The sequence below is a fragment of the Carlito syrichta genome, unplaced genomic scaffold (assembly GCF_000164805.1).
Source record: "Carlito syrichta isolate Samal-C Ts95f unplaced genomic scaffold, Tarsius_syrichta-2.0.1 Scaffold311032, whole genome shotgun sequence".
Taxonomy (NCBI): domain Eukaryota; kingdom Metazoa; phylum Chordata; class Mammalia; order Primates; family Tarsiidae; genus Carlito; species Carlito syrichta.
The window spans coordinates 173,535-184,600 of NW_007255128.1; positions in this window are offsets into that span (position 1 = coordinate 173,535).

Genomic DNA, 11,066 nt, shown 5'->3' on the forward strand with positions numbered 1-11,066 from the left:
GGTCTCGAACACGCGGGCTCAGGCAATCCACTCACCTCAGCCTCCCAAAGTGCGGGATTACAGGCTGAGCCACCAAGTCTGGCTGCCTTGAATTTTAAGTACCCTGGATCTCAGCTCCTTCTTCCTCCCTGGTCACCCCACCTCAGGCTTGGCCAGGTGAGGAAGTTACCAGTGGGCATCCCAGTTGAGCATCACTCTTCAGCCTGTTGCAGCCTATGTGGATGCTACTAGCTTCAAGCCCTCTCTTCTGGAGTGCCTCCACACTCCAGTCACAAGAGAATCACTTTTCTGAGCCTTCACGTCATTGCACTCAGAGGTCCTCTCCATGGAACGCCTTCATCGCCTGACCCTTTCTCTTGGCCTGGGCACTTTTCCTGTAGCTCAAAGGCTCCTCCCGGGGGATCCCTCGCTGAGCCTCAAGCAATTAACCCACCACCACCCCCATACCTACCTGCTGCCCTGCCCATTGGACATGCCCCTAGCACCGAGCTTGAGTGTGCATGTTTAAATTCACATTTTGGCTCTGTTATCTCAGGAGCATCATGAACTTGAGCAAGCAAACCACTCTGTTGACTCAGTTTCCCCACCTGGAGAATTGAGATAATAGTAGCAGATCAGTTTCCCAGGCGAGGACCAAATTAGACTGTGTCACTGGGCCTGCACGCTGGAGAGAAGGGGATTGCCGTGGGGATTCAATGAGGTCATATAGGCAAAGCTTTCGGCCCCTTGCCCCTGTGCTCTTAGGTTAGGATTCACGTCTCTGGAAGTCACTTCTCAGAGCCTTCAAGATAAGAGCAGCTGCTAGGCGTGGTGGTTCATGCCTGTAATCCCAGCACTTAGGGAGGCTGAGGCATGAGGACTGCCTGGGTCCAGCAGTTTGAGACCAACCTGGGCAACATGACAAGACCTCATCTCTACAATAAATAAAAATATTAACTAGATATGGTGGCTCACGCCAGTAGTCCCAACCACTTGGAAGGCTGAGGTGGAAGGATCGCCTGAGCCCAATAGGTGGAGGTTGTGGTAGCCATGAGCTTGCCACTGCACTCCAGCCTGGACAACACAGTAAGACTTCAACTCAAAAAATATTTTTAAAATGAAAACTCAGAGCAGCGGAGTCCCAGCCAGTTTGGGCCCAGCTACCCAGGTAGAAAGGGGATGCCCCCAGGACTCCAGGTAAGCTGATCCTGTGCTAGGACTCAGAACTAGGAGAAGGGAAAGGCACGCTGGCACCAAATGGAATTCTATGAAAAGTGTAGCAGGAGGTCTGTGTTAGCAATGGGGTGAGCAGAGTCTGCCCTCTGTGTTTGTTCCCCTGCCCGCCGCCAGTGGCTCAACTGCCCTGGTCTCTGGAACCAGATGCCTGCATCTCTCCCAGACCCAAATAAACCCCTTGGTGCCCAGAAGTTGAACAACACCTTTTCTCTGAACACAGCTATGCCCCAGAATGGCAGCCTGGAGGTCAAAGTTGATGACTAGCTGATAAGCCTTGGCAGTTACATGATAATGAACCAAATTCTGTTGGCCCAAAGGAAAACAAAGTTTGGCTGTGGTTACTTACAAAGCACCCCCGCATCAGTTTCCTCTGTTTGTTCCCAGGGTGCATGTCCACCTGCTTTCTCCTCAAGAGAAATAATACCTTCCCAAGAACCCAAGAGCATCCTGGAGAGATGATAGAAGATTCAGCCAATCTGGGGTTGCTTACAGGCACTGGTAGGAGTCATTTCACTCCTACATATTTGCCCAAAGGAAACAAAAGCATAAGTTCATGCAAAGACCAAGGCATGAATGTTTACAGTAACTTTATTTGTAACAGCCAAAACCTGGAAATAACCTGTGTCCACCAGCAAATGAAGGGTTCAACAATGTATGTTATATCCAAACAATGGAGTTTGACACCACAACAAAAAGGACTGAACTATTTTTTTTTTTGAGTTGGAGTCTCACTCGGTCACCCAGACTGGAGTGCAGTGGCCGCTTGGCCACTGCAGCCTCGACCTACTGGGCTCCGGCGATCCTTCCACATCAGCCTTCCAAGTAGCTGAAACTACAGGCGTGTGCTACCACACCCGGCTAATTTTTGATTTGTTGTAGAGATGAGGTCTCGCCAGGTTGCCCAGGTGGGTCTCGAAGCCGCGGGCTCAGGCAATCCACTCACCTCAGCCTCCCAAAGCGCTGGGATTACAGGCTGAGCCACCGAGCCCGGCCAAGACTGAACTATTGATATATGTAGCAACAAGGATGGATCATAAAATGATTCTGCTGTGTGGAAGAAATCAGGTTAAAAGAAAGACTATTCTTCCTTGTTTTATTCCTCTATTAGTCTACTTATATAAAATCCTAGGAAATTCCAACTCATCTATAGTGACAGAAAGCAAGTGTGTAGTTAACTGGGAATTGGGATGAGGATGAAGAGAGAGGCATTACCAAGGGACTTGAGGAAACTTTGGGAGTGAGGGGGATATTCACTATCTTAGCTATTATGATGGCTTTTGACTCATGTCAAAACTTATCAAATTGTACACATCTTTTTTTCTGAATTAGGGTCTTACTCTGCCACCCAAGATGGAGTGCAGTGGTGCAATCCTGGCTCACTGAAGCCTCAACTTCCTGGGCTTATGTGATCCTCCCACCTCAGTCTACAGGCGCACGCCACCATTCTTGGTTAATTTTTTTATTTACTGTAGAGAAGAGGTCTTGCCAATTGCCCAGGCTGGTCTTGAAACCCTGGGCTCCGGCAATCCTCTTGCCTGTACCTGCCAAAGTGTTGGGATTACAGGCATGAGCCATCACCTCCAGTATGTCAAGGTCTTCTGTGAACTGGTGGTAATGGCAGGGATTCAGGAGCCCACCACCACCACTCTAGCATCAGCTCTGTTCTAACAGCACCAGCTTTAGGAAACATCCTGGGTCAGCAGCTAATCCAATCTCTGGGTCAGTCAGTACCTGATCTGTGTACCTTTGGCCATGACATGGGAGGGTTATGCTTTCCTGAGTTCACTTTGCCCAGTTTGCCACCCTGCACCCCGCTCATGGACAATGACTGGATCCTCTCTCAAGCTTCCTCCAGAGACAAAGGCAGCCAGGGCGATCCTGTTTCACAGAAGGATAGGATGTCCGAATCCCAGGCATCAGCTGGACAGGCTCCCTCTTGCCAGTGCTCCTGTTTGCCCTGAGACCAGCAGATCCCCTGCACCATGGAGAGCTGACCCAGCCGGAGCACTCACGACTCACACAGACCCAGGAAGACACACCGCCTCCTCCACTGCTTTTGCTGGTGAGTGCTTGGTCACATTTTTTTCCTCCAACCTACACTTCAATTGCTACAACTGGTTCCTAACCATCATATCAAAGGATTCCCAAGTGTCTTTCTCCTAGAGCGCCTGAAGCATTCTGGGAAATTCAATTGCATGCATGGCAACAAGCATAAGCTAGTCAGGTCGGCTCATTTCCCAGCATGCTCTTGGGGAGATGCATTATTCTTATGGCCATTGGTTCTAGCTCATTTAGCTGTGAGCCTTCTAAGAACATCAGTCTCAGCTCCCCCTGCATCTGGGCCTTGTCTTTCCACCAGAAAAAATACAACCGTACTCCACATCCCCATCCACAATGCCTGTTTCTGCTCCAGAAATTCTAGAGCCTTCTTGGGGTTTAAGGAGGCCCCAGGGCCCCATTATCAGTCCTCTGCTCAGCGTCCCACATAAGAGCCAATAAGAAAACAGGACTACAATCCAGTAGCAGAAGAACTTTAGCCAGGAGAATGGAGAATGGCCTCTGTGGTATTTTGTTAGACACACAGGCAGCCTCCACTGCCCACTCCACCCCCTGGGCAGATGCCTGTGATTCCACCAGGGGTGCTTTGTTTCATAGCTCGTGCCTTTGTGTACTAGCCAATGAATTATTCAACAAATATTTTCAGAGGTACTTCTATGTGCAAGGCGACATACAGGTCCTGGCATGATACAGGGAGATGAACCCCTCCCCCAAATCTCTCTGTAGACATTATTGTGACCCCTGCTTTATGGATGAGGGGACTACAAGCCAAGAGGTTAAGTAGCCTGCCCAGGGTCATACAGCTTAATAAATCCTGGAGCATAGCAGTAGGGTGGTTCTTAAAGGAGGTGACCCCAAGAAAATAACTCAGGATTAGGTGTGCTTGCAGAAAGGAGAGGCCGGCTCACGCCTGCAATTCCAACACTTTGGGAGGCTAAGATGGGAGGATTGAGCCCAGAAGTTCAAGACCAGCCTGGACAAGATAGCAAGACCTTGTCTTTAGAAAAATTTAAAAGACTAGCTGGGTGTGGTGGCACATGCCAGTGGTTCCAGCTACTCGGGAGGCTGAGGCAGGAGGGTCACCTGAGCCCAGGAGTCAAGGTTGCAGTGAGCCACGATTGTGCCACTACACTCCAGCCCAGGTGACAGAGTAAGACCCCAATTCCAAAAGAGAGAGAGAGGATGGGGGGCTGGCACTTGGCATTTCATTGTCAATGTCAACACTTAGCCACAGGACTTGCTTGCCTGGGCCTGAACTGCCTGTGCAGGGAAGTTGTGCTGGGTGACGGCCACGAGAAGCAGGGGCCAAGCCCACTCTCCCCTCCAGCTCCTGTGTCCACAGACCCTAGAACTGGCTGCAGAGAGTGGATGAGGCTGAGTCCCATGGCAATATGGGAGACAGAAGCACACACAGGATGTGTGCCCGGCTGAGACAAAGACAAAGACAGCCAGGGCGATCCTGTTTCACAGAAGGATAGGATGTCCAAATCCACTGGAGGCCTTGGGGAATCCACTGGAGGCCTTGTGCAGAGATGACTGACCATAAGGAGGAGCACCCAGGAGCCTCATGGGAATATGGGAAGGACTGGGAAACCATGGTCCCAATCCAGGCAGAAGGAGATGTCTGACCAGGCTGACAGTGGGAGAGGCAGGACTGGGAGGTGGGACCGGATGGAAGCAGGACCCACAGGCTTTGGAAACGGATGGGGCGTGAAGATCAGGCTTCAACCTGAGCAGAGAACCAGACTGGGGCCCACCCTGGGCGAAACAGAAGACACCATGAGCTCAGACAGTCACAGCCCACCAAAGGAAGGCTCCGGTGATGCTCTCAAAACCCGACCAAGGCAAGGCAGCTGCTCCCAGGGCAGCCAGGTCTGGGATCCCACACTCACTATTGCCAGCTTTTATGTGGCACATGCCATGTATCTGGTGCTGTTTTGCACTCACTCCTTCAAGCATCTTGAAAGTCCTATAACATACATTGTCTCCCCATTTTATGGATAAAGAAACTGAGGCACAGAGATTGTGTCTTGGGCAGGACCACAGGGCTATTAGGTTACAGAGCTGGGACCACAAACCTAGGTCCACTGTCTCCAAAGTTGATCCTTGTAACTGTAACCACGGTGCCAAATAAACTGCCTTCCAGGAGGATTAAGCAAGAATGGAAGAGGGGAACGAGGCAAGTTTAGGTGACTATACCAATGATGAATTGTAGCATGTTATTGAGAAAGTCTGGGAAGATTGGAGAGTTCATGCCTAGGTGTGACTGAGGCTGCCTGGCAGCAGGGGGTAAGCTTGAGGCTTCAAATCAGACAAAAGGAGGGTCAGGCCCCTACACGGCCTCTTACTCCTGTCATTGCTCTGGGTCTCAATTTTCTCACCTGTAAAGAGGAACGATAGTCGCGGTTCCACCCAGCCCCTAGGTCTGTTTTAAGGGTCAAAGGAAAACGTGAATTAGAAGTCATGACCAAATGTAGTGACTCACATCTGCAATCTCAGCACTTTGGGGATCTGAGATGGGAAGATTGCTGGAGGCCAGAGGTTCAAGACCAGCCTGGACCCATAACAAGACTTTGTCTCTAGAAAACAAGAAGGAAAAGAAAGAGGAGGGAGTCATCATGGAGTTGTGCAGAGGTGAAGTGTAATGCAGATTCGGGGTGGCGGGAAGCTGTGGTCCTCTTGCACCTTCGCTCACAAGGCTACTCACCAGGTGGGCAAATCTAGCTTGGGGCCAGTGACCATCTCTCCCGTGCTTCCATGGTCATTCCATGGTAACTCCTATGCGCTTCAGACCCATTCATTAACACTGATGGGTTAAGAACCTCCCATACAGGGTGTCGGGGAAAGGTAGGCAGGGCAGATGTTTTCATGCCTGTCTTAAAGAGGAAGGAGGATGGCTGTGTGGCTTACGCCTGTAATCCCAGCACTGTGGGAGGCAGAGGGAGAGGATTTCCTGAGCCCAGGGGTTTGAGACCAGCCTGGCAACTTGGTGAGACCTCATCTCTAAAATCAATCAAAAAATGAGCCAGGTGTGGTGGTGTTCATCTGTAGTTCCAGCTCCTTGGAAGGCTGAGGTGAAAGGATTGCCTGAGCCCTGCAGGTCGAGACTGTGGTAACTGTGAGTGGGCCACCGCACTCCGGCCTGGGCAGCAGAGTGAGACTTCGACTCAAAAAAATAAAGTAAGATAATAAAAAAATAAAGATGAAGGAACGAAGACTCAGCAGACTCAAGTGACTCCATTGGAAGCTGCACAGCTAGAGAGAGGCAGAGGCAAACCTGAACACATGTCCACTGACTCCGCATACCAGGCTTTCCCACTAATAAACTGGCTTCATGAGAATTGGTGACTGAGGACAGCATGCAAGAGCAGAGGGTTAAGCAGGATTGTCTCTTAGTTTTCAATTTCGTCTAAAATCATTCCTTCTTATATTCCTGGGAACGGCTACAAACAAACCCACGTTTTGGGGGGTGAGGAGAGGTTTTGAGGGAACAAAATGCCAGCCTGCTACTACATATCTGTTCTTCTGCTCCTCCCCCTCCCACACGCCCCTGTAGAGCCATGAGCTGGCTGTGAAGGAAGCTCATGGGATCCATCCAAGCCCCACGGGGAGCAGTAGCTGGACACCGAGGGAGAGGCTACACTGGGCCTGTCTGAGGACCAGGCATGGCCAGGGGGTGGAGGGTGTTGGCCTTGAACCCAGGTCTCTGCAGTGTCCCTCCTGGCTCCATACCTTCCAAGGGCCTGCCTGGGTGGGGCTGACCCCCAGAACTCTGCCAAAAGCCAGTCCCAAACCATGATGAGCTTTCCACTGTCCAAAGCGCAAAGGGTAATTGCCCAGTGACAAATTCTAGCAGAAGTTGCATCACTGCAGGCATTAGTGGGACCAGTCTCCCCACGACCAACACGTGTGGGTTGAGCCTGCATGACATCACCCGGGCTCCCATGCCCATGGCTTCTTTGCCATCTCACCTGGCACCCAGAAACTGCACATTTTGCCATCAGAGGCAAATGCATCCTCTCTCCAGGGCAAATAGGAAGACAACATGGGGGTTTGAGGGTGCACAAAATCAAGAGGAGGAAAAGAGCCCGGGAATCCTGCCTCCCAGTGGCTTCCAGAGCAAAAGTATCTCTCCCGTGCTGGGAGGCAGAGTTCCAGCTCCGTGGTTCATAGCAGTTAAGCGGCGAGCCATTCTATTCCTGATCATTCTTTTCAGCATCGCAGCTGCTGCCCAAGCTCTAAATGCAAGAACTCCAGCCCATATCATTCCATCCCTCGGGGAAGATAGCTTTGTCCTTGAGCAGTCCCCACAGGGAGCGAGACAGACTGCCCACGCTGTGCCCGCAGCCACTCTGGCAAGGAGGCGAGCCATGTGACCAGCTGTCTGAGCCCCCTCCAGCCCTCCTTGTCTTCTTTCAACTGGGCCAAGAAACAGAACAGTCTCCTGTTCGAGAGGCAGAGACTAGACAGGAGAAGGGGGCGCCGGGGCATACCTGAAACGGGAACCTCCGTGCAATGCGGGTTGTGGTGTGGGCGGCGAGTTTGCGCATAGGAATCCACTCGTGTGCGTCTGCATGCTTGCACAAGTTCACGTCTATGTATTCTGGTATCTCAGTGACTTTAGGGGCAGCATATATGGGTCTGTGACTATTTGCCCGAGAAGGCACCCACAGCCAGGTTGGTGTGTGCCCAGGGTGTCTGTTTGTGTAGCTGTGTGTGGCTATTTGTGTGTCGGTGTGCGTGTCTACGTTGTGTGTGTGTGTGCATGTCCATGTCTCTGTGCATGTGTGTCCCAGGCACAGCTCCTGGCTGAATGGGGGCAGGCCACACATGTCAGTGGCACCATTGTGGCACCATAGAAGAGAGGAGAAAATGTCAGATTTGGAACTAGAAAACTTGGGTTTGAGTCACAACTTTATAATTTACTGACTGAAGGGCCTTGGGGCAATCATACACCTTTCTAGACCTTCATTTTCTTATTTGTTAAATGGGGATCATAATCTCTGCCCACACGAAGGGACATTGTGAGGCCCACGTGCTCTGTGGAAATGTGTGGTCAGCATAAGCATAGGTGGCTGAAGTGATCACCCTTGCCCCTCACAGCACAACAGGAGGAAGCAGCTTCACCACAGAGGGGCTTAGAGCGCAGGCCATGCTGGTCATCTCTGGCCTCCGATGACCCAGAGACATCTGCCCCTATGGCCTTCCTCTCAATGACCCTCACGCCCACCCCGGCAGGCCCGGTGTGAGCAAGGACAATCTCTGACAGGGCCCAGCTGCCACACCAGTAAGGGTGCGACTCACATGTTTTACTAGCGGCAGGACATGGAAAGAAGAAATGGCCATCCCCCCATCACTGTCCTCCACCCAGCCAATACCAGCCACCAGCATTTGCTGAGCACCTGCCATATGCTACATGCTTGCTACATGACATCACTTCAGGCAGGTGCTAGTAAGGTCACGCCAAAGATGAACAACCTTGAGTGAAGGGGCGTAAGTAGCTTGGTCTCGGTCACACAGACAGGAAGTGGCCAAGCCAGGATTAAAGGTGGCCCTCCCAGCTGCCCCCAGAGCCTGCGCTCTTGACCGGGATGAAGAGCCTGCCTCAGGTTAGCTGAGGGGCGACTCCCTGTGGTGGGACGAGTCTGAGAGCCGGGGTCTCCCCAAGCCTGCTGACTGGCTTCACTTCCCCCCCCACCGAATTCAGGTATCCTGGCAGGGTCTTCCAGCTCTGCCTCCCCGGTGTCTCCAAGACTGCCATTTCCACCTTCTGCCTTCTGCCCAGAAAGGCCAAGGGAGCTGGTCCTTGTGGTTACCCCTCCTTGAGGGACCAGGAGGTCAGAGCCAGCAGGTCTTGCCTGAGACTCCATCTTTCCCCAGTTAGAGAAACTGAGGCCCTTGGAGAATGGGGCAACATAATTTTGACCATTGAGATGGCAGAAAGGAACAGAGTCTGTCCTCTTCGGGCTCCTTCATGAGGCTGGAAATGTGGTTCAGCGGGAGCCGAAGGGATGGCGTTGACTGAAGAAGGGACAGAGACCAGGAAGAGGCGGGTCTGAGAGCCATTCTCAGGGGAGAATCAGTGAGACTTGAGGCCTGGCTGGTTCTAAGAGGCAAGGGAGAGGGGACCTCCAAGATGGAAGTAAGGGGTGCTGCGTGGACCAGTGATTGCTTCCAGTGGGACAACAGCGCCCTCTTCTGTCCAGCCACAAACAGCGCCACGGTCTGCGTTCCACTCATTCACTCAACAACAGGAGTGGGAACCGACCCCTGCCTGGCCCACCTGTCCACCCCCTCGTCACCCCACCTGCCGCCAACACTGTGACATCTGAGCTCCCTGTCTCTGGGGCCTTGGCAGCGAGATGCACTGCACGCAGCTGTCTTTGCACGATGGCTTCCTTCAACGTTCTCTGACTCAGGGACCGCTGCTGTCCCACCTGAATGTGGAAGAGGTATGTGGGTCAACTGAAGGTGACCTGTGGGGAAGGGTCACGGGGTGGGCTCCAGACACTGCCTGCTCAGGACAGCTCTGACCTGAAAGCCAGCCTCATAACCCCGGCACTGGTCACAGGCGTCTGCTGAAGGTCTGTTCTGGATGCAGCACTGGACTGAGCCCCCTCAATGCCCTGCCTGCAGGAAATGCCTGGTCTCGACAGGGAACAGACCACTCGCCCTGCAAAGCCTCATCCTCAGTCTCGGTGCCAGCAAGAAGTGCTGCTGAGTGTGGGGGCAGCTGGGATGGCTGTGGTGTGGACCGTGTGGGCAGGAAAGGCTTCCCAAAAAAGATCCTCTCCCATCTATGGAACGCCTGCCTTGTACCAGGCCTGGTGCTATACACAACGTGCATTCTCTTTCTTCCCCTCAAGAACCCAGAGGAAAGCTATAAAGAGACCTATTAAGAGAGGAAGACAAGCCGGGCTCGGTGGCTCAGCCTGTCATCCTACACCTTTGGGAGGCTGAGGTGAGTGGATTGCCTGAGCCCGCGGGTTTGAGACCAGCCTGGGCAGGCGAGACCTCATCTCTACAATAAATCAAAAAATCAGCCAGGTGTGGTAGCGCATGCCTGTAATTCCGGCTACTCGGAAGGCTGAGGCGGAAGGATCGCCGGAGCCCAGCAGGTCGAGGCTGCGGTGGCTGGGAGCGGCCACTGCACTCCAGTCTGGGTGACAGAGTGAGACTCCAACTCAAAAAAAAAAAAAGAGGGGAAGACAGCAGGGTTCACAGAAGTGGTGATGTGCCTAAGGCCATATACCTAGTGGGTACAGAACTGGAATACCAACTCGAGTCTGCCTGGCTCTGGGGAAAGGAGAGTGAGCAAGGATCAGGAGGTGGGAAGTGGGAGATGCCCAGGGATAGTGCGTGGAACAGTCTGCTCCTCAAGCTGGATACCGAGAGACCCAAAGCATGGATCCAATAAGGTACCCACAGAGAAAAGCAGATAAACTTCCAGGGGTGCTCAGGAGGGCAAGAGTGCCTTCACCTGGAGTCCTTAGAGAAAGCTTTACCTCCGCTGGGTGCAGCGGCCCATGTCTGTAATCCCAGCACTCTGAGAGGCGGAGGCAGGGGGATCGCTTCAGCCCAGGAATTCAAGATCAACCTGACAACATAGTGAGACCTCATTTCTACAAAAAAATTTTTTTAAAAAACATAGCTGGACATGGTGGTACATGCCTGTACTCTCAGCTAATCTGGAGACTGAGGTGGAAGGATCGCCTGAGCCCAGAAGGTCGATGCTGCAGTGAGTTGTGGTCGTGTCACTGCACTCCAGCCTGGGTGCCAGAATGAAACCTGGA